The sequence below is a fragment of the Triturus cristatus genome, chromosome 6, assembly GCF_964204655.1.
Source record: "Triturus cristatus chromosome 6, aTriCri1.1, whole genome shotgun sequence".
Lineage (NCBI taxonomy): Eukaryota > Metazoa > Chordata > Amphibia > Caudata > Salamandridae > Triturus > Triturus cristatus.
In genome coordinates this window covers 1,929,654,003-1,929,660,002 of record NC_140589.1, presented here as the reverse complement: position 1 = coordinate 1,929,660,002, position 6,000 = coordinate 1,929,654,003, and the positions used below count along the sequence as shown (strand labels likewise).

The window sequence follows — 6,000 nt, the reverse complement described above, 5'->3', positions numbered from 1 at the left end:
TCACGGGTAATAAGCACTATATAAATGCAATATGAAGTACTATCGAAACTTCCAAAATAAATAGATATTACCTACTGTTGGCGAGGGCTGGGGGAGATACTTAAATTGCTCATGATAGTTTGCAGGGGAGCCTACGTTTGCTTTCTGTGTGTTTGTTGAACTTTTATGTGTGTATGCTGCTTTAATGTGTGTTTTGTTTTAACATTGCTTTTACATAATTCATTAATTAGAAACTGCTCTTATGGGTAAATATTTACAAAAACTCAAAAACGGGTAACTCCCCGTTTTATTCACGCTGGCCATCGTAAAGTCTCAGTTTGAAATATCGCCTGCCACATGGCGTCCGAAGGTGAAAACAATGGGTTAGCGCTCTAGTTGTTCATTAGAGGTCTGTAACCGGGCCCTGTAGACAGGCAAGAACAGGAAGTGAGTTTGTGAGTTCTCTGTAATAAGAGGTAATGGTCGGCCATCTTTGTTTGGGCATAAAACAGGAAGTGTGAGGCGTGCCCTGCCTTTCACAGGAAGTGCAGCCATCTTTGTTAGGGGAACAGGCTGAGGCAGTTAGTGTCATGTCAGGTCTAAAACTAGTGCATGGACGTGTTATGGTTGATGTAGAGGAGAAGGAAATGAAGTACCGTTTAAACGTGGCTGTTGTGTGTATTCATTCTCCATGCTCCTGATGTGCAGGGGACCTGCAGGACACTGGGCCCTGCCCAGCCAGAGGGGAGACGTGTCTGAAGAAGCCTCTACTCAGGTAGGACCCTGGCAGGGGGGCAGCCTGCTGTGTGAGGTCAGAGTGAGAGCATCTGCAGCTGGGGCAACTCAGGAAATCAAGCCTGGCAACAAGCCTGGCAGCTCTGTTGTGGTAGCAACTGCTTCTGCGAGATGGGAGCAGAGAGGAGGGTCACCTGAGAGCCATGGGAGCAGAGTGGAGGGTCACCTGAGGGCCATGGGAGCAGAGTGGAGGGTCACCTGAGGGTATATGGGGCAGAGTGAAGGGTCACCTGAGAGCATACGGGAGCAGAGTGGAGGGTCACCTGGGAGCACATGGGAGCAGAGATGAGGGTCACCTGAGAGCCATGGGAGCAGAGTGGAGGGTCACCTGAGGGTATATGGGGCAGAGTGAAGGGTCACCTGAGAGCATACGGGAGCAGAGTGGAGGGTCACCTGGGAGCACATGGGAGCAGAGATGAGGGTCACCTGAGAGCCATGGGAGCAGAGTGGAGGGTCACCTAAGGGTATATGGGGCAGAGTGAAGGGTCACCTGAGAGCACACGGGAGCAGAGTGGAGGGTCACTTGAGAGCACATGGGAGCAGAGAGGAGGGTCACCTGAGAGCCATGGGAGCAGAGTTGAGGGTCACCTGAGGGTATATGGGGCAGAGTGAAGGGTCACCTGAGAGCATACGGGAGCAGAGTGGAGGGTCACCTGGGAGCACATGGGAGCAGAGATGAGGGTCACCTGAGAGCCATGGGAGCAGAGTGGAGGGTCACCTGAGGGTATATGGGGCAGAGTGAAGGGTCACCTGAGAGCATACGGGAGCAGAGTGGAGGGTCACCTGGGAGCACATGGGAGCAGAGATGAGGGTCACCTGAGAGCCATGGGAGCAGAGTGGAGGGTCACCTAAGGGTATATGGGGCAGAGTGAAGGGTCACCTGAGAGCATACGGGAGCAGAGTGGAGGGTCACCTGGGAGCACATGGGAGCAGAGATGAGGGTCACCTGAGAGCCATGGGAGCAGAGTGGAGGGTCACCTAAGGGTATATGGGGCAGAGTGAAGGGTCACCTGAGAGCACACGGGAGCAGAGTGGAGGGTCACTTGAGAGCACATGGGAGCAGAGAGGAGGGTCACCTGAGAGCCATGGGAGCAGAGTTGAGGGTCACCTGAGGGTATATGGGGCAGGGTGAAGGGTCACCTGAGAGCACACGGAAGCAGAGTGGAGGGTCACCTGAGAGCACATGGGAGCAGAGAGGAGGGTCACCTGAGAGCACATGGGAGCAGAGAGGAGGGTCACCTGAGAGCCATGGGAGCAGAGTGGACGGTTACCTGAGGGTATATGGGGCAGAGTGAAGGGTCACCTGAGAGCACACGGGAGCAGAGTGGAGGGTCACCTGAGAGCACATGGGAGCAGAGAGGAGGGTCACCTGAGAGCACATGGGAGCAGAGTGGAGGGTCACCTGAGAGCACACGGGAGCAGAGCGGAGGGTCACCTGAGGACACACGGGGGAAGAGAGGAGGGTCACCTGAGAGCACAGGGGGCAGAGAGGAGGGTCACCTGAGAGCAAATGGGAGCAGAGAGGAGGGTCACCTGAGAGCACACGGGAGCAGAGAGGAGGGTCAGCTGAGAGCACACGGGAGCAGAGTGGAGGGTCAGCTGAGAGCACACGGGAGCAGAGTGGAGGGTCACCTGAGAGCACAGGGAGCAGAGAGGAGGGTCACCTGAGAGCCATGAGAGCAGAGAGGAGGGTCACCTGAGAGCAAATGGGAGCAGAGAGGAGGGTCACCTGAGAGCACACGGGAGCAGAGAGGAGGGTCAGCTGAGAGCACACGGGAGCAGAGTCGAGTGTCACCTGAGAGCACACAGGAGCAGAGTAGAGGGTCACCTGAGGGCACAGGGGGCAGAGAGGAGGGTCACCTGAGAGCACACGGGAGCAGAGAGGAGGGTCACCTGAGAGCACACGGGAGCAGAGAGGAGGGTCAGCTGAGAGCACATGGGAGCAGAGAGGAGGGTCACCTGAGAGCACACGGGAGCAGAGTAGAGGGTCACCTGAGGCCACAGGGGGCAGAGTGGAGGGTCACCTGAGAGCACACGGGAGCAGAGTGGAGGGTCACCTGAGAGCACACGGGAGCAGAGTGGAGGGTCACCTGAGAGCACACGGGAGCAGAGAGAAGGGTCACCTGAGGGCACATGGGAGCAGAGTGGAGGGTCACCTGAGGGCACATGGGAGCAGAGAGGAGGGTCACCTGAGAGCCATGGGAGCAGAGAAGAGGGTCACCTGAGGGCACACAGGAGCAGAGAGGAGGGTCACCTGAGAGCACATGGGAGCAGAGAGGAGGGTCACCTGAGAGCACACGGGAGCAGAGTAGAGGGTAACCTGAGAGCACACGGGAGCAGAGAGGAGAGTCACCTGAGGGCACACGGGAGCAGAGTGGAGGGTCACCTGAGGGCACACAGGAGCAGAGTGGAGGGTCACCTGAGGGCACACGGGAGCAGAGTGGAGGGTCACCTGAGGGCACAGGCGGCAGAGAGGAGGGTCACCTGAGGGCACATGGGAGCAGAGAGGAGTGTCACCTGAGGGCACATGGGAGCAGAGTGGAGGGTCACCTGAGGGCACATGGGAGCAGAGTGGAGGGTCACCTGAGGGCACATGGGAGCAGAGAGGAGGGTCACCTGAGGGCACACGGGAGTAGAGAGAAGGGTCAGCTGAGAGCACACGGGAGCAGAATGGAGGGTCACCTGAGGGCACAGGGGGCAGAGTGAAGGGCCATCTGAGAGCCATGGGAGCAGAGAGGATGGTCACCTGAGAGCACATGGGAGCAGAGAGGAGGGTCACCTGCGGCCACACGGGAGCGGAGTGGAGTGTCACCTGCGGCCACACGGGAGCGGAGTTGAGTGTCACCTGCGGCCACACGGGAGCGGAGTGGAGGGTCACCTGCGGCCACACGGGAGCGGAGCGGAGTGGAGGGTCACCTGCGGCCACACGGGAGCAGAGTGGAGGGTCACCTGCGGCCACACGGGAGCAGAGCGGAGGGTCACCTGCGGCCACACGGGAGCAGAGCGGAGGGTCACCTGCGGCCACACGGGAGCAGAGCGGAGGGTCACCTGCGGCCACACGGGAGCAGAGCGGAGAGTCACCTGCGGCCACACGGGAGCAGAGCGGAGGGTCACCTGCGGCCACACGGGAGCAGAGCGGAGGGTCACCTGCGGCCACACAGGAGCAGAGCGGAGGGTCACCTGAGGGCACACGGGAGCAGAGCGGAGGGTCACCTGAGGGCACACGGGAGCAGAGTGGAGGGTCACCTGAGGGCACACGGGAGCAGAGTGGAGGGTCACCTGAGGGCACACGGGAGCAGAGTGGAGGGTCACCTGAGGGCCATGGGAGCAATGTAGAGGGTCACCTTAGGGCACATGGGAGCAGAGTGGAGGGTCACCTGAGGGCACACGGGAGCAGAGTGGAGGGTCACCTGAGGGCACACGGGAGCAGAGTGGAGAGTCACCTGAGGGCACACGGGAGCAGAGTGGAGGGTCACCTGAGGGTACACGGGAGCAGAGTGGAGGGTCACCTGAGGGTACACGGGAGCAGAGTGGAGGGTCACCTGAGAGCACACGGGAGCAGAGTGGAGGGTCATCTGAGAGCCATGGGAGCAGAGAGGAGGGTCAGCTGAGGGCACATGGGAGCAGAGAGGAGGGTCACCTGAGAGCACACGGGAGGAGAGTGGAGGGTCAGCTGAGAGCACACGGGAGGCGAGTGGAGGGTCAGCTGAGAGCACACAGGAGGAGAGTGGAGGCTCAGCTGAGAGCACACGGGAGCAGAGAGGAGGGTCACCTGAGAGCACACGGAAGCAGAGAGGAGGGTCACCTGAGAGCACACGGGATCAGAGAGGAGGGTCACCTGAGAGCACACGGGATCAGAGAGGAGGGGCACCTGAGAGCACACGGGAACAGAGAGGAGGGACACCTGAGAGCACACGGGAGCAGAGAGGAGGGTCACCTGAGAGCACACGGGAGCAGAGAGGAGGGTCACCTGAGAGCACACGGGAGCAGAGAGGAGGGTCACCTGAGAGCACACGGGAGCAGATAGGAGGGTCATCTGAGAGCACAGGGTAGCAGAGAGGAGGGTCAGCTGTGAGCACATGGGAGCAGAGAGGAGGGTCACCTGAGGGCACACGGGAGCAGAGTGAAGGACCACCTGAGGGCACACGGGAGCAGAGTGAAGGACCACCTGAGGGCACACGGGAGCAGAGTGAAGGACCACCTGAGGGCACATGGGAGCAGAGTGGAGGGTCATGGGATCAGAGTGGAGGATCACCTGATGGCACACGGGAGCCAAGTGGATTGTCACCTCAGGGCACACGGGAGCAGAGTGGAGGGTCACCTGTGGGCACATGGGAGCAGAGAGGAGGGTCACCTGAGTGGGAAGAAGCCGGTTCAAATGCAGGAGGGCGCCTTGTCTGCTACTGTGTGTGTGTGTGTTTGTGAAACAGGATGGATGACACTGGTAGGGCAGGGCCTTGTCTGTTCCTGTGTGTAAAACAGGATGGATGCCTCTGGTAGGGCATGGCCTTGTCTGCTCCTGTGTGTGTGTAAAACAGGATGGATGCCTCTTGTAGGGCAGTGCCTTGTCTGCTCCTGTGTTTGAAACAGGATGGATGACCCTGGTATGGCAGTGCCTTGTTTGCTTCTGTGTGTGTGAAACAGGATGGGTGACCCTGGCAGGGCAGGGCCTTGTCTTCTCCTGTGTGTGAAACAGGATGGGTGACCCTGGCAGGGCAGTGCCTTGTCTGTTCCTGTGTGTGTAGCAGGATGGATGACCCTGGCAGGGCAGTGCCTCATCCGCTCCTGTTTATAACAGGATGGGTGACCCTGGTAGGGCAGTGCCTTGTCTGTTCCTTTGTGTGAAACAGGATGGGTGACCCTATTAGGGCCGATCCTTTTCTGCTCTTGTGTTTGTGTGTAACAGGATGGATGACCGTGGTAGGACAGTGCCTCATCCGCTCCTGTTTATAACAGGATGGGTGACCCTGGCAGGTCAGAGCCTTGTCTGCTCCTGTGTGTGAAACAGGATGGGTGACCCTGGCAGGGCAGTGCCTCATCCGCTCCTGTTTATAACAGGATGGGTGACCCTGGCAGGGCAGTGCCTTGTCTGCTCCTGTGTGTGAAACAGGATGGGTGATCCTGGCAGGGCAGTGCCTCATCCGCTCCTGTTTATAACAGGATGGGTGACCCTGGCAGGTCAAAGCCTTGTCTGCTCCTGTGTGTGTGTGTGAGAAACAGGATGGA

General features: G+C 59.1%; 1 protein-coding gene across 1 annotated transcript in view; it reads left to right on the top strand.

The window, feature by feature from the left end:
- Positions 1-498: 498 nt before the first annotated feature.
- Positions 499-6,000, top strand: part of LOC146822512 (uncharacterized) — a 169,017-nt gene continuing 163,515 nt past the window's right edge. The window contains exon 1 of the mRNA XM_085613630.1: positions 499-754. The gene's annotated coding sequence lies outside the window, so the exon portion shown is untranslated. The remainder of the gene's footprint in view (positions 755-6,000) is intronic.